The sequence below is a fragment of the Cryptomeria japonica genome, chromosome 9, assembly GCF_030272615.1.
Source record: "Cryptomeria japonica chromosome 9, Sugi_1.0, whole genome shotgun sequence".
In the NCBI taxonomy this organism is placed as follows: Eukaryota; Viridiplantae; Streptophyta; class Pinopsida; order Cupressales; family Cupressaceae; genus Cryptomeria; species Cryptomeria japonica.
Genome location: NC_081413.1, coordinates 651213101 through 651240533, shown reverse-complemented (window position 1 = coordinate 651240533; position 27433 = coordinate 651213101).

Here is a 27433-nt window from a genome sequence, read left to right as displayed (position 1 = left end):
CACTTTGTGATGAACAGGGAGTGCGAATGTGAGTAACACTTTATGATGAACAGGGAATGTCACACACGTAGTACTTTGTGATGAACAGGGAGCACTACTAGGATAGATAGCAACACTTTGTGATGAACAGTGAGTGTCACTAGGATAGGTAAGCATATGCATTTAGGTAGCAAGTAGCATTTTGTGATGAACAGTGAATGCCACGATAACTGACATGATTGAGTTGCTTGACTGCAGGAGTATCTGCCTATGCTGGAGTCACGGGAGAGATTCCCGTCGACTCAGAGATTGCGACCAGAGTTGTCGATTCAGGACAGGATTGCTATTGAGGAGATGGGCCTCAGACATGTGCTATATGTGCCCAAGTTTCGGGCAAACATGGGTTTGCTGACTGCACTGGCGGAGAGATGGCACTCCGAGACTTGCACGTTTCACTTGCCTATGGGGGAGATGACAGTGACCCTCGAGGATGTGTACAGGATACTGCATATACCGATCGATGGAGAGCTGATTCCATATGATCGAGATGGAGACAGGGAGGCACTTAGACGGGTATTCCAGGATCCCGGTTTGGAGATGAGAGCAGGGCACGTGGCATGGGATACCATGACCGCGACAGGGTTAGCGCTGCCAGCTGTTATTGGAGGAGCCATCAGTGGTTTCTTGTGTCTAGACAGGGCTACACGGGGGTTGGCAGTGGGCTGGGGAGGAGCACTAGAGACACTGGTGACTGAGCACACCAGATATGCATGGGGGCCATGTGTCTTGGCGCATCTGTACTATGAGCTACATCAGTTTGTTTACCATGGATCAGTGGGCTTGGGTTGCGGCGTGACACCGTTACAGGTGTGGGAATATGAGCACCTTCCTATCACACGGCCTATCCACTTCAGAGGCAGAGGGCAGGGGCGGAGTTTTGTACACCTGTATGATATGATTACATCACAGCCTCGGATTGGTCGTCTGGAGCACTGGAGGCGTGTCATAGATGACATTGATATGGTTATCTGGAGGCCGTACCTGGGGTGCGAGGAGTGGGAGGACGATGCCGTGGAGCTGCCCTATACGTTCAGGAGCAGGTATCTGATTGGGCGTACGCCCTACATACTGGAGAGGCAGCTGGTTGACAGGGTTGGGAGACAATTCGGGAGGATCCAGAGGATGCCGCAAGGCTCGGGCATGTATGCCCGTACAGTCAGGGATCAGGCTCAGTTCGGACCACTGTTATCATATGATCAGGCCGTGACACAGATGACAGAGATGCTGCCACTACCTTGGGATATGTGGCCAAAGGTGGAGGATGCAGGGATGGACGCAGAGTATGCTGCGTATTGGGCAGAGCATCCATTTCCGAGGTTGACAGATCCGGGAGAGCTGTTGGAGGGAGAGGCTGTAGGGGATGACGATGATGATGGTGGAGGGGATGGAGGTAGGGGCCGACGGAGGCGGAGGGGAGTAGTGGGGGAGAGGCGAGTGGCACCTCGGAGGGAGGGAGGACAGGAGGGAGCAGCTCAGGTGGTGAGGGGTCGAGGTGGATTGCCCCTACATGTACTAGCAGCACAGGGTCCTAGAGCACAGGGACCTAGATAGGTGCAGGGACCGGGACAGGTGCAAAGACAAGTGCAGGCTCCCAGGCAGGGCCAGAGACAGGTACCTATTCAGGCACCTAGACAGGTACAGGGGGAGGCACATGGGCAGGCACCTGCAGAGGAGGAGCCACAGGCAGAGGCTGAGGGTGGTGATCCTGAGGAGGATGAGCTGCTAGAGCTGAGAGAGATCTGCCAGGGCCAGGCAGATGAGATTGCGGATTTGGAGCGGGAAAGGGATCGCCTTAGGATCAGGCTCAGGGACACAGAGCGAGAGAGAGACCAGGCCATCCAGCGATATACTGAGGCCGAGGCAGCTCTGAGGGCAGGGAGGCAGGCGGCAGAGGATACAGGGGCAGGCTACGCATATGTGCTGCGAGCCAGAGAGGAGATTGGGTATTGGAGAGACCTGTACTACGGTGCAGTGCCAGCGGATCAGCGGGCGAGGAGCTTCCATAGATCGTCGCGCACAGCGACGGCTACGGGAGGGATTCGTAGGAGGCAGGCATCTAGTGGTGGGGTCATGGGTCCTCCACCACCACCAGACAGGTAGGGGGATCCTGGAGCGGGTCCATCTACAGCTCAGCGTCCGTCGAGGCCAGGCGGCTCTGAGGGAGGGAGTTCATCATAGTCATAGAGGGCTCCCCTTGTATCAGTATATGTACCATTTTGTATTGTAGACACCTGCGGGTGATCTTGTAGCCATATGATTCTTTTGACATCATTGTATCATGACACATTTTGATTATATATGAGATATGATCCATTTTTGCGGCAGCTATATGCATGTGTACCTTATGTGATGAAATGTTCTTATGTGATACATGTTTTATGATATGGATGCTTATATGATGCAATGCAATATTTTTGTTCTTTTATGTTTTATATGTGTATGCATGATGCAAATATGAATGTATGTAATGCAAATGAATATGATAATGCAGATGTAAATTGTGCTAACAGGTGTTGTGTGCAGGATGTGATGCAGTTGTGATATCTATATGTATGTATGAAATGCTTATATGTGGTAATGTAGGTGCAACTACATGAAATGCAAATGTTTTTGGTGTGTCATTATACTCAGTCATGTGATAGCAGGCTACGCAGACTCGAGAAGGACGATGGAAGTCAATCAAGAAAGGGGGATGGAAGACAGAAGATATGAAAGTGAAAGAGCTTCTTGTGCGTTATCATCATTGAGCTTTATTATGGCAAGTAGGTTATGACAATCGAGGCATATGTTCGACCCAGAAAGTCATTGTACCTGTTTGCATGGAGATAAGACAGTCACAAACAAGGAATGCCCCAGTTCACACTAGACTCACAGTGTCCTCATATCCTTGGACAAGTCATAGCATTACTAAGAGACAATCCACAGACAGCAAATGCAAATAGGTGACGATACCCCATCCTCGCCTTTCTAGTCAAAGACATCCTGGAGATAGAATCTCTAGTCAAAGACATCCTGGAAAAGCTAAAGGACATGTCACCAAAAGATAAAATCAAAAGAAAACCAAGACTCAACACCAACATCCACTGTAGTCCTCAAGTTTAGTGTCTCTTGTCACTTGTATAAGTCTTATTTGATTGTGGTCACAATGTTCACTTTCACAAAAAGGATAGATAGCACTGAACCATATGTTGTCTGAGTCTGTTGAAAGATTTGATTTTGTTGAAGCCCATTGTTACTGCTGTGTCTCATCTGAAACTGACTGAATCCATGAAACTGATACTTTATTGCAGAGAAGACGAAACTTTATTGCGGATCTGTGATGCCGATGTTGCTTTATTGCGGATTGTGCGCGGATAGACTGAAGAAAGCTGGAAGAAACTTTACTCCTTGAAACATGTGATGTTCTCAGTTCCACACCCATCACTAGACGTAGGAATTTGCCTTAGCCACAGATAGGATCTGATTTATTATGGATGGAAAGGGAGGCGAAAAGGGAGGTTTATTATGAATGGCTAACCAATCTTGGGTAGATCAATAACAAGCCATGATGGGACTGGGTAAGTTTATTATGGACGAATTGGTCGTGAGTGTGTGCAAAGTGAAATGATGAAGAGAATCCTGAAGGAGGGAGGAGCAATGTCTCTATGCATGGCGCTGGTGACCCAGTTTTCACCATGGTACTTGCCCAGGGCGCCACCGAAGTGGTTTTCACCATTGGACGAAATTATTTCTCTTTACTTTTTTCAATTTTTCAATGTTTTTTGTGTCACAAGGCGCCTGTTTGCCAGGTTTTCACCAAGTAACGATTTTTTTGTTTTATAATTTTTTTTGTATTTTTGAAATTCTTTGATATTCTGAAGAGCTATGTGTAGAACCTGCAAAGGTGCATGCTATTGATAGGATCCTCCAAGGGTTCACCTTCTGTAGTTGAGAGCTGATATGCCCCAGATCCATATACCGTTGTGATGATGTAAGGACCAAGCCAATTTGGTTCGAACTTGCCCTTCTTATCTTTGTCTTGCTGATTCTTGGGGTTCTCTCTGAGGACTAAGTCACCTACTTCAAATGTGCGAGGCTTAACTTTGTGATTGTAGCTGCGACTCATTCTTTGTTGGTAAGCCTTGAGATGATTAAAAGCAGTGTGTCTTCGTTCCTCCAGCAGTTCTAGTTCTTGTAAGCGAGAGACCCTATAATCTTCATCGTTGATTATGTTTCTCAAAGAGACCCGTAAAGAAGGTAATTCGACCTCAATAGGCAAAATGGCTTCAGCGCCGTAGACAAGTGAGTAGGGTGTAGCTCCTGTAGGTGTGCGGACACTTGTGCGATAGGCCCAAAGTGCAGGATTGAGTTGGATATGCCAGTTACGGCCAGCGTCGTCGACTGTCTTTTTAAGGATTTTGAGAATTGTTTTATTAGACGCCTCAGCTTGGCCATTACCTTGGGGATAATATGGTGTGGAGAAACGGTGAGAGATATGGAAGCGGTCACAGAGTTCACGAACATCCTGATTTTTGAAGGGACGCCCGTTATCAGTAATAATGGAAGTAGGAATCCCATATCGGCAAATGATGTAGTTCAAGATGAAGGTAGCAATTTGTTTCCCAGTAACTTGTGTGAGAGGCACAGCTTCAATCCACTTTGTGAAATACTCTGTGGCTGTGATAATGAATTTATGTCCATTGGAAGAAGGAGGGTGAATCTTGCCTATGAGATCGAGTCCCCACTGACAAAAGGGCCAAGGAGATGCAAGTGGTTGTAGTTCTTGTGCTGGTGCATGTATGAGGTCTCCATGAATTTGACACTGCTTACACTTCTTGACAAACTGATATGCATCTTTTTCCATAGTAGGCCAGTAATATCCAGTCCTGATGAGTTTCTTGGCCAAGGTAGGACCACTAGTATGCGGGCCACATATCCCTCCATGCACTTCTCGTAACGCAATCTGAGCTTCGTCATTCTCTAAACATCTAAGAAGGGTGCCATCTAGACCTCGTCGGTATAGGATATCAGCTAAAATGACGTATCGAGAGGATTGGCGAATGAAAGTGCGGCGTTGATTGTTTGATAGATCGAGAGGTAAGATATTGTCGCGAAGGTATGTGAATATGGAACCATATAACTGGGATTCAGGACCAACAACACATATCATTTCCGTAGGAGTGATCTCATATGATGGAATCAGCAAGTTGTCTACCAGGAACTCATAGCAGGTCTCATTTTGTGGCAGATCAATGAGCGAAGCAATTGTAGCCATGGCATCTGCAGCACGATTCTGTTCTCTTGGTATCTGCTCAAACTCTATCTTTGCGAAGTGCTGTTTCAGATCATCTACCAGTTGTTTGTAGGGCATTAGTTTTTCATCTTTTGTTTGGTAATCATCAGTTGCTTGACGGATGACAAGTTGAGAATCCCCAAAAACACGAAGTTCCTGGATCTTCCACTGAACTGCAATTCTTAATCCAGTTGTTAATGCCTCATATTCCGCTATATTGTTGGTGCAAGGAAATGACAAGCGGTATGATTTTGGTATAGAATCGCCCTGAGGAGTTATAAAGAATATACCCGCTCCTACCCCGTGCTGTGTATATGAGCCGTCAAAATATAATTGCCATGACTTTGCAGGTGATATTGTTAGAATGGACTCATCTGGAAATTCTGACTGTAGAGGAACATCATCTATCATGGGAGCATCTGCCAATTGATCTGCAATGGCTTGTCCTTTGATTGCTTTCCTGTCCACGTACTCAATGTCAAATTCACTCAGAATCATTACCCACTTGGCCAGCCGCCCAGTAAGTGTAGCTTTGTTGAGAAGATATTTTAGTGGATCAATTCTGGCAATCAACTTAGTCTTGTGAGTGAGCATATAATGTCGTAACTTCTGTGAAGCAAAGACCACAGCAAGACATGCACGTTCGATTGGAGTGTAGTTTAACTCATATCCCACCAATGTGCGACTGATATAGTAGACTGCTTTTTCCTTGCCGTCAGGTATTTGTTGTGCTAGGAGTGCCCCCAGTGTCGTTGGAGTAGCTGATATGTAGAGTAACAAAGGTTGATCTGGAATTGGTGGCATCAAGATTGGTGGGTTCAAAAGATAATCTTTGAGCGTCTGAAATGCCTATTGACAGTTCTCATCCCATTTGAACTTGATATTTTTATGTAGCAGGTGCTGGAAAGGATTACACTTATCTGCAAGTTGTGCGATGAATCTTCGTATGGACTGGAGTCTCCCTTGTAAAGATCGAAGTTGACTGATATTCTTGGGTGGTGGCATGTCCAAGATAGCCTTTACTTTCGCTGGATCAGCCTCGATTCCTCTTTTAGACACAATGAATCCTAGGAGCTTCCCTGAGGTTACTCCAAAGATGCATTTCTTTGGATTTAGTCTTACCTTATATTTTCCCAGCCGATCAAAGACAACTGAAAGTATGTTCAAGTGGGTGTCTCTGTCTATTGATTTTCCCAAAAGATCGTCAACATAATCTTCCACTGTTATGTGCATGAGATCATGAAAGATAGTAGTCATCGCTCGTTGATAAGTGGCGCCTGCATTTTTCAGCCCAAAGGGCATGACGTTCCAACAGAAGGTTCCCCATGGACAAGTGAATGATGTTTTATGTTGATCTTCAGGTGCAATCCTGATTTGATTATATCTAGAAAATCCGTCCATTAAGGATAACATTTCATGACCTACTGTGAGATCAACGATCAAGTCTATGTTTGGTAATGGGAAATCGTCCTTTGGGCAAGCCTTATTGATATCTCTGAAGTCTGTACATATTCGGATACTGCGATCTGGTTTGCTGACAGGTACCAAATTGGAGATCCATTCGAGATAATCAATTGGTCGTATGAATCCGACATTCAATAATTTCTCCAGCTCTGCCTTGACGAGTAATGCCACTTGTGGGTGCATTTTCCTCAGTTTCTGTTTTACTGGCTTTGCCCCCGGTTTGACTGTCAAATGATGCATAACCAAATCCGGATCCAGTCCAGGCATATCAGCGTATGACCATGCAAAGTTGACTTATCGTTCCTTGAAGAAACTTATGAATTTTGTCCTTTCGGCCTCTGTCAAAGATTGCGCCAAAAATATGTTGTGTGGAACCTCTTCTGTACCAATATTTGTCTTTATAGTCTCCTCTACCAACATGGATGATTTTTCCTCATATGATGCTGGGAGAATGTCGAGCCTTCCATCTTCGGGTGCCTCAGAGAGGTTTTCGCCCTCAGATACATCCTTTCTTTTTACTTTTTTGGGGTCAGATAACGCCACAGTGTGGTTTTCGCCATAAGACCCTTGTTTTGTTCTTATTTTCACATTTTTGCGACTAGAAGGCCCGACACCCTCACCGAAGTATGCCATGTTGTTGAGTTCTATGGTGTATCCTGCTTTGTGGTCTCCAGGGGGAAGATCATCTCGAATGCCAAGATAGTCGACAATAGCTTCGTCATTTTGAAATGTATCAAATTGTGCTGGTCCTTCATGATCCCAGTCAATGAGTTGGGGGTGAACAAGGGGAAGGTCATTAGTGTTTTCAGAGTTTGCAGGGCTAAGAGTGAAGATGTGGTTATATTCGGGTATGTCAAGGCAATCGTCGAGGTCATCGATGGCACTCTCCTCATCAGTTTCGATCGTGAGCGAATCCACATTGTCATCACTAGTAGCGCCTTCTGGGACAGGTGTCCTCATCCTATGTGATTTCAACCTAGGACCTTGAAACGAAGACTATGCGGGATCCTTATGGGTTGGTTCTTGACCAACTTTGAACTTTTTGTAAAATTCCTCCTCCTCTGTAGGTTCATCTGGCTCTCTGAATGTCTCGGTGAGCTCATAGTCACTGGAGGATTTGTCTGAACCCCATTCCCACTCATTAGAATCTGTGGAAGGATAATCCTCTTGTTGAACTTCGGCAACTTTGATTCGCCATGCCTCTTTTGTTCTTTTATTGTGAATCTTGGAATTCAGAAAACCAAGTCCCTTGGAGCATTCTCTTCTTGTAGTTAGCTCAGGTTGTAAGGGCTCCATGACACCTTCTTTGCGTAACCCGAGAGGGATTTTTCCATCATACCCGAATCTTTGTAGAATTTTAAAGCCTTTGCCATAGTTCTCACAGGGTATAATAGTCTGATCATGTGTGTCCTCTTCACTATCTTTATAAAGCATTTTGTATAAATTTTCCTCTTCTAGTTCGCCCCATCTTTGAAAGATGGTAGGATCCCATTTGAGTATCATGATGGAGATTTTCTTGTTAGGATGTGGCCTCCCATATTCTTTTGGAGAGCTCATGACTTGTCGTAAAAACATTGTTTGATTCAAAGTGTATTCTCCCATGCCTTTGTCTTGAAACTTGCCTCTAAGTTCACCTTGTTTGGATGTCGAGGGTTTTAATGACTCAGGATCGATGTATGCTGAAGAAGGAGTAGCCTCATGATTACTGGGAATGATAGTTTCAGTATGTGACCTCAAGTTATTGCAATATATGAACGGATTTGGATCACCGTTGACTGTTACCTCGACTCCATTATGAGGAAACTTAATGCATTGATGGTATGTTGATGGGACTGCCCTCATTTCATGAATCCAAGGACGTCCCAGCAATATGTTATACATGAGATCTAGATCTAGGACTTGACAAACCACATCCTTTGTGACTGGTCCTATTCTTAGCGGTAAGGTGACTGTGCCCTTGGACGAGCGCTCTTCATCATCATAAGCCTTGATGGTGATTTGGTTTGTAGCATTCACAGCCTTATCAGAATATCCCAATTGTCTTATGGTACTCAAGGTACAAATATTTAGACCTGCTCCTCCATCTATCAGGACTCGCTTTATTCGGTGTTTATGTATGAAAGCTTCAACGTATAAAGGTGCATTATGTGGCTGACTTATGGAAGCGTCATTGGCTTCTATAAACGTAAGGGAATGTGGAATAGATAGGTATCCCACCATGGCTTGAAACTGGTCCACATTCAGATCAGTAGGGACGGCAGTGTCTCTCAAGATTTTGTCAAGGATGGCTTTATGTGCAGGGGATATACGTAGAAGCTCCAGAATGGAGATGAGCGCGGGTGTTTTCCCTAATTGTTCTACAAGGTCGTACTCAGGCTTGATTGATAAAGGATTGGTATTCTTAGTGGAGGTACCTGGCAATGTGATCTTACCTCGACGGGTTGTAACATGACATTCAGAGGTAGATTCGGAGGAAGATCCCACACCTTTTAGGACAATCTTGGGTCTCTGAGAAGGATTCTCAGGATTTTTGTTTTTGATAGTGATAGTAGAAATATGATTGTCCATCGAAATGTGATTGATAGTAGAATCATAATTGTAAGGTGCTCTAGTGTAATTGGCTTGATCATCTGTGGCTTTGCCTTTTCCTTTGTCATGTTTTGGGAATGGTTCCTTAAACATCTCATGCTCTTGATTAGATGAATGTCCCTCAATCTCAATGTCACCTCTATCAATGAGATCTTGCACAATGTTTTTCAATCGATGGCAATTACTTGTCTTGTGACCCTTACTCTTATGAAATTCGCAATACTCATCATCATTCCACCAATTTGGTTTGACCTTTGGTTCATATGGAGGAAAATCTGGAACTATGATCACTTTGTTTGCCACAAGCTTTTTGAATAATGATTCAAGTGGTTCTCCCAATGGGGTGTACTTCCTTCTTGGTCTAGAAGTTGTTTGAGTGTTCACCTGATTGTTGGTAGAACTTGATCTAGAAAAGACGAACTTTGGTCTCACTGTATTGGCATCAACAACACCATCATTAACTGTGTTCTTGTTCTTGTTCCAAAATTTTGGTTTGTCCTTTCCCTTAAAGTCCTCTTTGTTTTCTTTGAATAGCTTGATAACTCCTTGTTCAATTAAGACCTTTTCTGTTGCTAGGCCCTTTTCAGTAACATCCTTGAATGTAGACAAACAAGCTTTCCTGAGATCATATCCAATAGCCTTGTTAACATTTTGTGTGAACATTTCTACCATTTGTTTTTGCGGGATTTCGCAAGAGCATCTGCTAGCTAAGTTTCTCCATCTTTGTAAAAATGTTGCGAAAGATTCTCCTTCCTTTTGTTTCGTATTGCACAAGGTAGTAACTGAGACATCTGTTTCAATGTTGTAAGAGAAATGCTGAATGAATGCCTCTGCCAAGTCGCCCCATGACTTAATACCAGGAGGTAATTGAGAAAACCATTCCATAGCTTGATCGCCTAAGCTCTGTGGGAACAACCTCATCAAGTATGTTTCTTCTGCCGCTACCTCAATGCAAGCTGTGAAGAATTGTCGTATGTGTGCCTTGGGGTCTCCTCTCCCTCTATATTTGTCAAATTTTGGCATTACAAAGTGTGGAGGAAATGGAGGCATTGGAATGCTCTTATCAAAGGGATAAGGACATATATCTCTCATAGTGTATGTAGGTTTTGGTGTACTCATGTCCTCCATTTTCTTTTGTAGATCCCTAATTTGTTGCTCCAAATTATTTTTGGGAGGGGATTGATTTCTTGTAGCATACCCCATGTTTGAAATGCCCATTTGAGGAGGAGCTTGTTGCATGTATGGATGATACTGATCGTAGACATGTCCATATGGAGGTCTATATTGTTGCGACATATATGGAGCACTTGGCATAACTTCATGTTGAGGGACTCCATATCTATTTTGTGTATGTAAACCATATTCAATAGGCCTTTCATTTTCCATTGTGTTGCCCCCAATTTTGACATGAGGTCTCCTTGTGTCAAAATTTTGAGGATGTCCTTGAGTATCCACTTGTTTTGATTGATCCACACCTTGAGCATGTGTCTGAGCATAAGGCCTCCATGATGGTCTTTGAGTGTAAGTATCATATGTTTGAGCTTGTGTATGTGGGATTGCTGGTTTTTGAAGCAAAACTGATGGTGACTCAGGCATCATATTATTCGGTCCTCTATTTCCTCCACTATTTGGTCTCCTTTGATCCATGTTGGGTTGAATTTGCTGTGAGGGTTGACTTTCTATAAGTTGAGATAAGTCAAAATCATGCGGTATTTTAGCTCCACTTTGTGCCATCATGTGTAAAAAGTATTGACGATCTCTCCTCATTATCTCTTCAACCAATCTATTGAATTGAGGATTCATTATGGATTCTTCTATGTCTGCTGATATTATTGAAGAATTATCAACATTGTCATTGTGCATAGCATTGTTGTTTATAGTGTTTGTGCTTTCCACATTTGGATTATGTCTATAAACATTCATGTCTGGTAATGTAGTGTGCTCAGGATTGTAGAATAGATCATTGTCATACTCATAAGAACTCATGTTTACGGATTCTTGAGCTTCTTTAGCTATTCTCCTAGATTTTTGAAGACGAGTTTCAACCATGAACTAGGTGTTTGACCAAGATGTGCAAGACTAGATGAAAAAGTGAAAAAGAGTATGGAAGACCAAGAGTTGGATGGAGTGTAAGTGACTCTTGAGGTGTACTTGCAATGTCCAAAGTGTAAGACCAAGTATGTATGTAGTAGAGTAGGTGTGACTTCCAAAGAGAGGATAGTTTCTCTTGATGAGGTAAGCTGACCTTTACTCTAAGTAAGACCAAATGAGACCCAAAGGTAAGAAACCTTGATGAGGGACCACTTAGCAAAGTGTAGTAGTAGGTAGTGTGTTGACAAAGTATGATGAGGACAAGCAAGTGACCTTTTGACTCAAGTTTAGACAATTGTGAATGTAAAATGAGATGTGAAGCAATGATGGACTGTATGAAACCTTAGAACAAGCTGAACGCTAAATGAAACCTGAAGAGACAACCTAGGAAGCTCAAGTATGCCGAAACTGATTTTCTTTGTTCGCTGGACTGTTAAAGTTTTCAATTCCTGACACAGACGCCTCTGTATACTTCACAGACGCGTTTCCCAGACACAGACGCTTCTTTGTTTGACACAGATGCTAGTAAAAACACAGACGCTATTCTGCCCCTCACAGACGCGCTTATATGACGCAGACGCGGTTCAAATAGACACAGACGTGTTTCTGTAACCTTAGTGCAATTTTTCCAATGTGTGAAATTGTTTTGTTGTGACCAAATCCGACTGTTTGACTGTTTTTCGTGACAAGAGGACACAATGTTGATGACCCAATGTTTGCAAACTGTTTAGACTCCAAAAGTGTGTTGTTTGATGTAAAAAATTTTGCATACACTTGAAGACACAAAAGACACAATGTTTTGTTGTTTAGTCTTGAATGTTTTAGTGTTTAGCATAAGACAAGCACAAATCTTAGGCTGGCCAAGACAATAGTTGTTGATCCCACATAGGGTTTTACCCCCGAGGCTACGCTATTCAGAGCGGATACTTAGATGCTTGACCTCACTAGCTCCACCCTCGGCACTCACTTCTCGGGTCAGCCAAGCATCAGTCCCCATGAAAACTCCCCATGGCGAACTTTGTATCTCTACTAAGAACCGTATGTGTGTGGGCCGCTACCAGAGGTCCGACCTCCTGCCTCAACAACTAGAATGATTTGCGCTTCTAAAACAAAAAGGTGCTAGTAAGGGCATCCGCTCGTGTGGCCATACATGCGGCACTTTCAGCTCTGTAAATACAGAAGGCTCCCAGCTGGTAGGGGTTACGCCCTACAAATGATCAAATAAATTTGATCAAACGGGTTTATGGGGAGACATAGTGTCGGTATGAACTAATCAGCACACGTTATTCATAGTTTTCACCATGAATACGTTTGATTATAGTGGTTCGGATGAGGTGGGTTTTCCTCGCTACCACTTGGGTCGTTCTCTTCTCACTAGTAGTCCTAATGACCACACGGGAAGACAGGCCCTCTAAAGATCAAACAAAAAGAGCCTATTGCTCAAGATACAAAAGACAATGATTCAATTTTAGTGCACCAATGGAAGTGTTTGCTAATCTATGAAAACAAGGCACACAACAAAACTACAAAACCCTAGCTAAGGCCCTGCAACAAAATTGTTAGTAGTTTGGGTTGTTTCAAATGATCACCCCTTCCTGCAAGCACACAAGTTAGGTAAATTTTAGAAAACCCAAAAGACTTTGTGAAAAGGGGCCTTCAACAAAAACGTATTTTGCCCCCAAAGCAAGCTGCACAAACTTGGTTAGCTAGATCTGCAAGGGTTAGCCGAAAATAAACCAGATCTGAAACTCTAAGCACAAAATCCGAAAACCCAAATCAAAGAAAATTGACAAATTTGCAAAACATAAAACACAGACGCAGTTATACCAGACACAGACGCGTCTGTACAACACAGACGCGGTTCTGTAATTCACAGATGCGCTTGGATACCGCAGACACTATTCCCGAACACAGACGCGATAAGATCAATCACAGACGCGGTTTGAATTCACAGACGCGGTTCCAGAAACGTGCAAAAATAAAATCTGGCAAAAAACACAGACGCGATTCAAGATATTGCAGACGCTTCTGAAACACAAAAATGCGATCCGAACGCTTGCAGACGCGGAAAAACCTAAAATGTCATCGAAAATTGTCCGATCTGCAACTTCAAAAATGCGAAATCTGCAACAAAATGTTAAATGCAAAGGGACAAGAGTCCCACCGCGCGTGCCAAAATGTATATGGTGAAAATGGATAACAATAATAACAATATTGAAAGGCTAAATGAATTCAACCACCAAACCCTAGCCTAACAATCAACAAAGATCCACCATAACATATGAAGATTACCTAAGACAATGCAAATAACTCAAAATCACAAAGATTATACCATCACATGTCCAATAGGGTTTTGATCTCCATTCTTCCTATCTCCATTGATCTTGCTTGATATATTTGCTCTCAGATTTTTATATGCACAAGAGCTCAACAAAGAACGGAATGTGGTTGCAAGTAGGATCGTAGTGTAGCCAAGTACTCCAAAATCAGTCATTAGGGTTTGACAATGAAGAAAGCATCTCCTTAAATAGAAGACACAATATGAAATGGAGGGATAAGATCGAGAGGTGTAAAAAGAGAGGTCGGCTAGGATTAGAGGGTAGGTAGAGAAAATAGTAAAATAATGAAAGGGGTAGGTAGTGTATGAATTAAGAGATGAATGACATGTGTCATGTGTAGAAAAAGCTAATGAATTAATTAAATAAATAAAGATTTATTTAATTAATAGAAGAAGTAGGACAATTAAATAAATAAAATATTTATTTAATTTATGGAAAGGGATAATTTAAATAAATAAATGTATTTATTTAAATGAGAAATAAGGCTAGAAGAGGATAAATGAATTAATTAAATAAATAAAAATTTATTTAATTAATAGAAGAATTAGGCTTAGATAATTAAATAAATAAAATATTTATTTAATTAGACATGACAATTTTAGGTGTCTACAATATTAATCCAGAATATCAATTATAAACTACCTTCACGACTCCTTAGGGAACCTTTTGCTATGTTTTCTTGTCGTTTGGGTTAAAGAATGCAGGAGCAACCTATCAATGAGATATGACCTTGATATTCCATGATTTCATCAATAAAATCTTAGAAGATTATGTCAATAATATCTTGGTAAAATCTCTTGCCTATTAAGAGAATATTGAAAATCTTTGATTTGTCTTTGAGAGGCTTTGATGATACAAGATGAGACTGAATCTCCTTAAATGTGTCTTCCGTATGGATGTCATAAAACTTTTGGGATTCATTGTCTCTCGTTTAGGAATTGAGATAGATACTAATAAAATCAATGCAATTGTAAACATGCCTCCACCTAAATACATCTCTCAGCTTCATAGTTTGCAAGGGAAGATTCAGGCAATTCATAGGTTTGTAGTACAATTGGTTGATTGTACCCTTCCTTTCACACAGTTGTTGAAGAAGGATGTTCGCTTCAAATGGAACGAGGAATCCTATGAAGCTTTTGATTCTTTTAAGAATTACTTGGCTAATCCTCCTATTCTGATGTCCGTTATATTTGAGAGACCTTTCCTTTTCCACATTTCTACCTCACCTCATGCTTTAGCAGCTTTGCTAGCTCAGCATGATGATAAAGGCTGATAAAGAGTAGTCTATTGCATTAGTCATACCTTGATAGAGTATGAAACTTAATATTTTGATGTAGAAAAATAATGTCTAACTCTCGTATTTGTGACACAGAAGTTAAGACATTTCATCCTTCATGCAGAAACATGAGTTATTGTTAAGAATGACATCCTTAAACATCTCTTTTCAAAATCTAATCTTTCAGGTACATTGGATAAATGGGTGATGTTTCTCTCTGAGTTTGACCTGAGGTTCATAACTTAGAAGTCTATCAAAGGGCAAGTCATCGTTGATTAGTTGGTCAGTGCCCCATCTAAAAAATATTTTCCTACCCTAGATATTTTCTCTAATGAATATGTATTGACCACTGGTCAAGAGCTCATATGGGATATGTATTTTGACAGATCGAAATGTCAGACTAGTTCAAGAATACTAGGTCTAGTCTCGGTCTCGCCTGAAGGAAAACCAATATCTCATTCATCTCATTTATAATTTTATTGCACTAATAATATCATTGAGTACAAGGCCTTAATTGTTGGGATACATGTCATGATTGCAATGGATGTGAAACACATCCACATCCATGGGGACTCTGAGCTTATTGTAAATCAGGTTGCAGGCACATATCATGCTAAGCAGCTGAAGTTATCTTAGAATAAGAATTTAGTCATAACCATATTGAAATATTTCACTACTCATATGAATGACAATATTTCACAAAGATAAAATTGTCATGCGGATGCAATGGCAAGCGTTGCTTCCCTTGTAGGCCCGGACTTTGGTCAAGATGAATATAATTTTGTGGTACAAGTCCTTCACTCTCCAGTTGTGACTGATCAAATCCAATTTGATAATTTCATGTGTGCTCATATCAATTTAAGAGAGTGGTTCATACACATTTGTAATTATCTTAAAACTAGAAGTTTTCCCAATGGTGCTAGCAAGAGCTCATGTGTGCAGATTCAGAAACTTGTCGCTTGTTATATCCTCTTATCCAATGTCCTTTATTGATGATCATAAAATGGTCTTCTTCTACATTGTTTGAAAAAACTTGAGATACCCCTTTCCCTCCAAGAATCCATTCAGGCTCTGGAGGTGGGCATTTTGGGGGCAAATCTTTGATCCACAAACTGATTCACATGGGGTATTACTAGAAAACAATGGAACAAGATTCCTTTGCCTTTGTCAAGAAATGCCCCCAATCGCAACAACATAGTAACTTGATTCAAGCCCTCGCACAAGAGCTCTAAACTCAAGCTTCTCCATTTAATTTCCAAACATGGGGATTGGATATCATTGGCAATATATCTCCCCCTTCCTCTAAGGGTCATATCTTTATCATTACCGCTATGGTTTATTTCACAAAGTGGATTGAGGCTATACTGTTGAGATCCACCATCGTCAATGTGATTTGTGGATTCATTATGGATAACATCATTTCTCATTTTGGCTTTCCTGCTACCCTTGTTTCTGATAATGGTACACCATTTAAGAACAAAGAGCTTAAGCAGTTTCTTTAGAAGCTTCACATCCGATGTTATTTTTCTACACCTTATTGTCCTCAATCTATGTAAGACTATTATTAAATATGGTAAAGATTGGCATACTTAGCTGGTATATGTGTTATGGGCATATCTCACAAGTGTACATATGGCTACAGGGACATTGCCTTACAACCCCATGTATGGTGTCAATGCTATGATTCCTCTTGAGTTGGAAATTCCATCATTACGCATCTCCCTAAAAGGGCTTATTAATGATGATTCTTATCGTACCCTTCCTCTTAATCAGCTTGAGTTGTTAGATGACCATCGTTTGAAGGCCCTTCAGCATCTTCAAGCTTATCAAAGGTCTTTGTCTAAATAATATAACCAGAGTGTGCTACCCTGAACCTTCTTTGTGAGAATCAAAGAAATGTCAATGCACCACCTAATTAAAGAGGGAAGTTTAACCTGAATTGGTTGGGTCCATACATTGTCACCTCTATTTATGGTTCTAGTGCTTATGGTTTATCTCATATGGATGGTACACCTCTCAAGGAACCTGTCAACACTCTACACCTAAGTAGATATTATGCATAGAAGAAAAGATTTGTGTATCATGTACATGACACCTAGATCTCTACGGTAGTCATGTCATGATATATCTTCAACAACATAGAATTTAATCATCTTTGTGTTATGAAGCGACTATGAATATGTGTGGTTATGTGTGTGTGTGTGTGTCTAAAGTCGTGCTATAGGCTCGAATAGGTGGGTGTGCCTCCCTGTTGTCTAGAGGGGCTGGTAGGCATCCAGTACAGGGCCCTGGATCTGCACATCAACGATGATCTCTACGAGTGCCCAATAAATGAAACTCGGTCACTCGGAAATGCCCTCTGCAAACACAAAACATCCATTTATTAATATCCATAACATCAAAATATTTGCATATATATATATATATCAAAGCATGTATAAGAAAGACTAAAATGTAAAAACTGAAATCACAATGCATACTAGGATTGCCCCTCTACCAGTTTGGATCTCGCAGAGGCACCCTGATAGCAGATGCCCTCACAACTACTACTCGTATCGATGTTTGCACTGGTGGTGCAACAAGTGATGGTGGGAGCCCCCTCACTATTGGCACTGGTTTCTCTAGGCTCGGGCTCCTCACCCATTGTTTGTGCATCGGCCTCTTTCCCTAATCATCTGAGGAGGACTAGCCGTCACTATCTCCTCCCACAACTTTGGCATCTCCTCCTACTACATCTGGTGGGAAGATTATTGCAGGCCCTACTATGCCCCACTAGGCTGTGAAGTCCTAGGTGACTCTGACATCATTGATATCTAGTTGCGGTGCAATATTATCATCATCAATACCCTTAGAGATATCACGAACATCTTTGAGGGTGGGACAAGGTAGGTCCTATGGTCGTAATGTGATTCTAGCTGACCCAACATATGTAGGAATGATGGATAGGATGATCTACACCAACCTAAACTACCGCATAAACCATTTCTAGAAGTAGGTCACGATGATGTGATCCGGACAACCAAGTACAAACTAATCATGCTACAACTGCAAGAGTTGGATGTAGTCCATGTCCCACACCACCATGTCATGGAACAGCTACCATATGACGTTGCCAATCTCGAAGATGGTTGATGGTTCCTTGGTTCACTACTCATTGCACCGTAATGGGTATCTATGCTAGGTCCTCAATCTGCCACTCGTTACACCACAATGGGTATCTATGTGCCCTTGGCATGTCTAGGGGAATTAGCACTGGAAATCCAACTGGTCACATACATGTAATATGCTCAAACTCCAAACCTATAGTAGGGTCTATGTTGTCAGTCTCTGGTACTCATGGTGAATGTAGCGGGAGAGCTTGTAGTAAAGGTGTGCGAGCATACTCTACCCCCATGCGTATACAGTCATGTGCTCCTCCATCTCTCAAATCAATGGCATGAATCTGGTTGTCAGCTTCAAACTATAGCCATCAATCAACACCCGAGGTTCCACAGTCACTATCATGATGTGCCAAACTAGGGGAATCGGAACTCATCCCTAGCCCAACTCTCACAGGTCGTTGTACCTGATCACATCAACTACTCAACCGAGGGCCCACTCATCTTATAAGCTCAACTTTTCTCTCGCCAAGATGGTAGGGGATACTCTTTGCCTCCTGATGGTAACCGAAGGATGCAATAAACATCTTTCAATGTAATAGTCATCTCCCCTATGGGAAGATGGAAGGACATGGTATCTACGTCCCTTATGTCCATCAAGGCTCACAGCATCGGTGCATGGAACTATAGCTCTAGTAGACAGAAGATCCACCATAGTCCTACTCTCCTAAGCAGTCATCTATGTGCAGATGACATCTCCTCAACTCAATATCGCAACTTCTATAGCAGATGCCCTGAAGTATGCTCCTACATCTCAAGTAGAGTCTACACGAAGATAAAAACTTCCAGACAACCTCTATCCATATTCTGATATGGATTCTAGTGTGCCCTTAAGATATCAACACGTCTTATGGATGCCAATGTCTAGGTAGGACGACCGTGTGGTCCTCGGATGACAGCGTATGCCCTGGACGAACACGTGACATCGGGACCCAAACACATCCCTTGGATGCCTATGTAGCACCAAAAAGTAAAATGCTAAAAAAATGTATAAAATCAATCATAAGTGTGAGATTTGAAGCGTACCTACTCGAGCTCATTGCCCTGCTCCACTGCGTTTCAAAGATCCTCAATCCTACTCGCCCTATGCTCCCATCTACATGGAATTTTTTCTCAAACTCTATGCAAATCTCAGTACAAATGTCCATGATGAATAGTGAAAATGACCCTTCCTAAGGCTCGCTCTCAAGTATATGGCCTAATTTTTGCCCAAAAATTTGCTTGACCATTTTGGGACAATCTTAGCCCGTTTTCCTTCCTGTTTTCCCCACCTTTCTAGGGGGAAAACATGAGGGGGCATATACTCACCTTTATCATTTTTTTCTCTTTTTATCCATACTAACGCTTCTTAATCATTCTTCTCACTAAAGTAGATTCTTTTACTTTTATGTTGACAAATTTTTGAATTTTGCAGTATGAGAATCATCATGCTGAATATTGTGGTGTCTCATGGAGACTTGGGGGCATTGTCCATGATTTCCAACTTGACCTTTATGACCTCTATAATATCCCTTTTAGGCTAAGTATCTATTGCATTTATTGCATGCACTGCATTACATGGAATTCATCTTTCTAAAACTACTTTAGTGTGCCTAGTCCCTTGAGTCGATTAGTCCACTAAAGTGGGGGAAAAATGTAGTGTCCTAAATTTTGCCTAGTGCATTTATGACACTTATGCATGGCATTTGGTGTATTAATAACAAATCCATGATCAAAATCCCATCATTTTGACATCATGGGCCCCAAAGACAAGTGCCCCCATTTGCCCCAAAACCCCATTTGGGCCTATCATTGGGAGGATAGAAGTGCCCCGCGTTGACATCCTAATAGACCCATGAAATCTCACATCCTGCAGTCAATCAAGCACCTTTCGATGCATGTCCTTTAGCTTTCTTTCGGTTGTAACAACCCTCTACACCTCTTCCCAGCCTTAAAAGCTCTTCTTTTCTCATTTTGAAGGGTTCTTTCGATTCTAGGTTCCACTTTTGGTTACTTCTTGGCTCTCTTGAATACTTCACCAGTGCTCTCAAGCTACCTCTAGGGTATGTGTACAAAGATGTTGATCAGAAAAGTGGACACCACGCAAAAAAAACATGAAAAAATAAGCAGTTCGTATGCAGTTCTAAAATTAGAAATCACCTTGTACATACTTAGGTTCGTTGTTCCCAGGCCTAAAAAAGATAGCGCGTACACGCTGTCTTTAGGAAAGTGAGTGCGTACATGCTCATAATCCATAAAGAACCATGTACGTGGTACCTGTCAAAAAAAGTTTTTAAAAAAAAACTGGGTCTTATTTTACCATGACCACGTCGTTTTTTCCTCCATTTCCTCCATGAAATTGTGAATAGGATGCCTCATTTCTCCTCCAAACGATATGGATCAAGGTTAGTTTTTCTTAATTTTTGTCTTTCTTTCCCATTTATTCAATTTGTTTTGCGTTTTGAATTTAATTTCATTTATTTTGATTAGGTTTTTTTATTTTTTGTTACAAAAACCAGATTTCGATAATCCATAACAAGAACAACAAAATATACCTCCTGAAAACTTTGAAGAAAACCCACAAGATACACCTCCAATTCCTCCTTTTGACCGTACACCTGAAACACGGGAGCAATTGATTAATCAGTTAGGGCAAAACACATCTAAAATAAATAGACTAATTAATAAATTGAAAACATCTAAGCTCGAGCATCATAAATCCCTCGTCACTAGCCTAGAAACATTAGCTAGTGGTGCCATAGTTGTTTCCACACAAATTAAAAAATGGGGAAACTTTAGGGATAGGTGTCGTCAATACTATGTTGATGGGTTATCATACAAGGGAGTGAAAAACAAAAATATTAGTAAACAACAAATATGTGCCCTTTTTGTTGATCCTAAAACTGGTAAGTCGTTACCTCTTAATGCAAAGAGGTTTCCCATACATTGGTGTACCAATGTGCAAATGAAGAATTTTTTTTCGCAGAGGTGGTGGATGGTCTTTGATGATCCACCTTGTAATAATTATGAGGTGCCATTGTATTTTTTGAGAAAAGTATACTGTGAGTTTGTCCTCAATGTGTGACCAAACTATTTTGACATAAGAGAGTTCCATGGTAGAGGTGGCGGCTCTGACCAAGATAGACCTATAGCCCGTAGGCGAGTAGCCCTAGAGAGTCGTCACCTCCTAGCACCCAAACCCAAGGTGCGTCAATTTGTCCCAGTAGAGCTGAAAGAGTCGATGGAGCTACAGACTCTTCAGGCGGCCACAACATTGACTGGTGCCATCATCCAGCATGGGACGTTGGTAGCACACCCTCTTGTACTAGATGATGAGCCATTAGTTGCTCCAGGTGATGACAGAGAGCCTATTCAGCATATGTGTGTCAGTTCCTTGGGGATATGCTCAGGTACAAATGACAAGGCCACTACAGATGGATCCACATCTCATTCGTGCACGATTTGCGGGAGTAGATGCACGAATGAGATGTCAATTTTAATTTGTAATTGCATAAATGAATTTTCATTTATACATCAAATTAAATTGAGACAAATAATATGCATTTCAGGATGCAGCAACGGTATCCCATACTCCTCCTGCAATTACTACAGCTGCAACTTCGATGCCTAAGGTATAAATTTTGTAACATGTTAAAATAGAATAATACACTTTGAATTCAAAAAAATTACAAGATATACTAACTCTCTTTAACATTTTCTTGGTTCAATTTTTGGTTTGTAGGTGTTGACAGGGGACCAAATGTCCCATATTCATGACATCATGCTCTCAGTGATCGATTTTGGCCTACAAGGCTATACAGTATCATATTTTGTACAACCTCTTTTATGTATTGTTTTGATGGAATATGCAAGTCATTTCATTTTAGATTTTTAAAATTACATTTAATATATTATCTGTACTAATATCTCATGTTAATTTTTTTTTAGGATACCCACTCTGCGTCTAGGCCTCGTCCTAAGCAAAAGAATCCCTCGAAGACACCAAAACGTGGGAAGAAGATAATTGAACACATTTTTAGTTGTACAATTGTTTGAAAATGTTGAAATCAAGTCTTATTTGGGGTTTGTAGATTGATTAATATTTTTTGTCTATTTTACATGTACAATGGCCATTGAGCTATGTAGATTTGTTGAATGCACCTGATTCGCTCGTGGATCGAGAAAGGGTAGAGGTATGTATCTCTACTTTATTTTCTTGATTTCATGATTATATGCACGTGTACATGTGAACTTGTGATAAATTATAATCTTATAATTTTTTCATACAAGAAATATCCATAGCTGCTTCATCAATGGCGATCCCTCCTCCGTGCACTGGAGAAGCATCTCAAGATCCGGTACAGTTTTGTTTGATATATTACATTAATTGTTTTTAACCTACAATACTTATCATTATATTAATTGTATTTAATCTTTGATCATTTTTTGTATAGGTAATAGTGACAGTTTCTCCATCGATGGTGAGCCATCCTCAGTCCATTGAAGAAGCATCTCAGGCACCAATACGTCATTGTTCTTTATATTATAGATTTTAAGTGTTTTTGATGTATTTATGTTAGTACATTATATTAATTGTACATTTAATCTACAATAGCCCCCTTCGCGGTTCGGCCATAATGTGGATCCTTTTAAGTTCTTCAAGAAAACTCCTAAGAGTGACAAGGAGAGGAGAGAAAAGACATTAGCTCCGAGATCAACCGATGAGGTAATCTAAATTTCAATTGCAAAGGAATTATAGTTAAATGCATAGTTATGTTGTTAATTGTGAACTATTTTCTACAAAAGAATTCTAACTTGGCTTTTAAATTGTGGTTTTGCAACCATCTATAGAGCCGCGTATTGTATTGAAGAAGCTCGATTTTGATGATCCACCACAAATTTAGGATCATATAGTGTTAGTTGTGGTCATAGAATGACCAATACATGTAGATATATTCTAAAATTTTATTGTATATCGATTTGGACATGGCATATGCCACATTTTTGTAATACTTGTATTGACTTGGCAGACATGCCTTTATATATATATATATATATATATATATATATATATATATATATATATATATATATATATATATATATATATATATATATATATATATATATATATATATATATATATAACTTTTGATATTCAATCCAATAAATGTGTACTGAGTTCATTATTGTGTATTTGTTGTATTTCGTGGATGTCCTTTAATAAAGTTAATTGATCATTTGCCTATGTAATCAACAATATGAATATAAACAACAAAAATCTATGATATAAAACATTATAATCGTGGAATACGATTTGATAAAATTTCTAAAATGTCGAATTAACCCTACAAAACTCCTTGTATTCAGTTCATTATTGTGTATTTGTTGTATGTGGTGGCTACCCTTTTATAAATTTAAATGAATATTTGCCTATGTAATTAACAATATGAATATAAACAACAAAAATTGACAATATGAATATAAACAACAATATGTGTGTGGTGCGAGAGCACCCTCACACTCGCAATGGTCAAATTTTGGTTATCATGTGAACAAACCAACGTCACGAGTGCATCCAGGTGGGCAGTTTTATGATAGGCATGCTCCTCTCGTGCATCCTAAAGCGTCAGAATGTCGAGAGTCATACCCTACCGACGTGATCTCTCAAGTGCCCTGAGTCCAAAAAGTGATGCATGTGCCTTGACTGCTTTACCAGACCTTTATGAATAACAAGCTTATGTCCCTCAATTATGCCATTGTTGATCCAGTTGGGTTTCTGGACGATTGGAGAGAAGCAAATTCTAGCAATTACTATTTTTGGGTAGGAATGCAATGTGATGTCTTGAATATGATGTCTTGATCATATCATAAGCCTTGATATTACATTGCATTCCTACCAAGAAACAATAATGGCTGAAATCTCTTGGCCTCATCTTTTCCCTTGGTGGTTTCAATATAAAATTGAAAAGACACGGCAAACGGAATTGAAAATAAGAAGACAACAATGTATTTCAAAGAACTAATAATATTGATATTGATATTAAAAACTTGAATCCATTAACTTCAATTCAAACAATTACAAAGGGTTGTCTTTTATAGACAAGCATAAGCTCTCCAACGTGAAGCAAGAAGAATAAAACAATAAAACTGAAAAAAAAAACTAAAGAAAGGAATTCTATTTTGTCTTACTGCGTAAACAACAGTTGTAAAAGGCATAAAACAAAAAACTAAAAATAGGTTTATGCTAGCAGTTTCTAAATTGTTGTTTTATTAAAATATATATATATATATATATATATATATATATATATATATATATATATATATATATATATATATATATATATATATATGTTTTATGCACCCTTCAAACTTGATCTCCACAATACTGTTGTATCATTCAATCTTATCTTCAATCTCCCCCTGAATGATCAATGGAGGTGAGTCCCAACTAATTTTGGAAAGTAGTAAAGGTGGCTATGGGAAGAGCTTTGGTAAATATATTGGCAACCTGTTCAAATGAAGGATAGAATTGCAACTCCACTTGTCTGAACTAAGTCATGAGTGTAATGATGTCGGATCTCTATGTGCTTCGTTTGGGCATGAAACACTAGATTTTTTGTCATGGCAATAGTGTTGTTGTTATCACAATATATGGTGGTTGGATGCTCCAGAACCAAATATAAAGCTGGCAATACCCTTCTAATCCATACTGCTTGAGAACTTGTTGATGACACTGCCATGTATTCTACTTCTACTGAAGAAAGAGCCACTATTGCTTGTTTCTTACTGCTCCAAGATATGACTCCGGAGCCAAATGAAAAAACATAACCAGGTGTAGATTTCCTATCATCCACTGAACTGGCCCAATCTAAATCTATGTAACCAACTAGCTCAAACTTGTCAGTGGGAGAATATTGAATGCCAAAATTCTGTGTACCACTCACATACCTCAAAATTCTTGTAGCAACCCGCCAATGTGATTCATGTCGATCATGCATGAACCGAGAGATGAGGCTCACAGCATACATAATATCAGGCCTTGTGGTTGTGAGGTACATGAGGCTACCAACCAAACTCCTATATCGAGTAGCGCCAACCTTGGGACTAGCATCTTCCTTGGTTATTTTTTCACCAAGGGTTGTGGGAGTTGCAAATGCTTTGCATGCCACCATATTAAACTTCTTCAATAAATCAATGACATACTTGGTTTGGGAAATAAATATACCTTATGATGTTTGTTGTACTTTCACACCAAGAAAATAGTGCATAAGTCCCATATCTGACATTTCAAACTCTTGTTTCATCTCTGCTTGAAACTTCTCCATGAGAGCTTTGCTATTAGTTGTATAAATAAGATCATCAACATAGAGGCAAACTATGAGAATATCATTACCAATACGTTGGACATACAAGGTAGGCTCTGAGTGGCTTCTATTGAATCCTTTCTTCATGAAATAATTGTCAATTCTAGCATATCAGGCACGAGGAGCTTGCTTCAGCCCATAAAGGGTTTTCTTCAACTTGTAGACTAGGTGTTCTTTTTCTAGAATTTCATAACCCATTGGTTGTTCCACATAAACTTCCTCATCTATGTAACCATTAAAGAATGTTGATTTTACATCCATTTGAAATATTGGCCACTTATATTGTGCTGCAATAGCCAATATAATCTTGATTGTATCAAGTCTAGCTACAGGAGCAAAAGTTTCTACATAATCCACTCCAGGAGTTTGTGCAAACCCCTTGGCAACTAGTCTTGCCTTATATCGTTCTACTAAACCATTTGCATGATATTTCACTTTGTTTATATCCATTTCACACCAATCACTCGCTTACCTTTGGGAATCAGAACTAATTCCCAAGTATTGTTTTTATGAATGGAATTCATCTCATCATTCATTGCATTAACCCATACAAGTTCTTTCACTACTTCTTCATACGTAGAGGGTTCAGCTTTAATTGTACTAAACAAAGAAAAATTAACAATTAGATTTATATTGGTACTCCTTTGATAAATATCAACCAAACTTTGTACCTTTCTTGGAACGGATGTCGGAGGTGATGGTGGAGGTGAACCTTCACCTGAGTTTGTACTACTTGAAGAACTAGGTGAGCTTGGAGGACTGGAGCTGGAGCTTGAACTTCCACTTGAGCTTGTGGGGAGAGGAAGAACACTATTATCTTCCATATTATGATTATTGATGAATTTTTTTGCACGTCATCTTTCCACTGCCATACTCCCCCTTCATAAAAAATCACATTCGAGCTAACTATACATTGCTTTGTCTCAGGATTATAGAATTTGTAGCCTTTAGTTGTAGTAGAGTAACCCACAAAGATACAAAGTTGAGATTTGGCATCCAACTTCTTCTGCTTTTGATCTAGAATATGCACATATGCCAAGCATCCAAAGAGTCGAAGATGAGCCACTGAAGGCTTGTGACCAGTCCAGGCTTCTTTTGGAGTGAGATTTTGAACTACTTTCGTGAAACTACGGTTGAGAAGATATAATGTAGTGGCAACTGCTTCTCCCTAAAAACCACTTGGAAGATTTTTTGTCTGGAGCATGCTTCATGCCATTTCCATAATGGTACGGTTCTTTCTTTCAGCAATACCATTTTGTTGAGGTGTATATGCAACAATAAGTTGTCTCTATATGTCATTCTTAGTACAAAAATCAGCAAACTCATTAGAAGTAAACTCTACCCCTCTATCTGTTCTGAGTATCTTGACAGGATACCTGCTTTGTTTTTCAGCCATTGCTTTGAAATTCTTGAAGCATGCAAAGGCTTCAATTTTTTGCTTCAAAAAATAAACCCATGTGTGGCGAGAGTAATCATCAATAAATGTCAAAAAATGAAGATTCTTACCCAATGATTGCTCTTGCATGTTGACCACCACAGATGTCAGCATGCACAAGCTCTAGAGGAGATTTGGCTCTCCAAGATTTTCCCAGTGAAAAATTGTCTCGATGATGCTTGCCAAGTGCACACCCCGAACAAACTTCTTCTTTTGCCTTGATTGGAGGAAGACCTCTCACCATATTCTTCTTATTCAACAAAATTAGCCCTTGAAAATTTAAATAACCATATCGTTGATGCCATAATCATGAATCATCTGTGGTTGATTTGAGAGAATGCAACTTACTAGAAACCAATTTTAGAGGAAACAATCTATTTTTTGTCATATAAGTCTTTGCTACAAGATGATGATTGTTAGA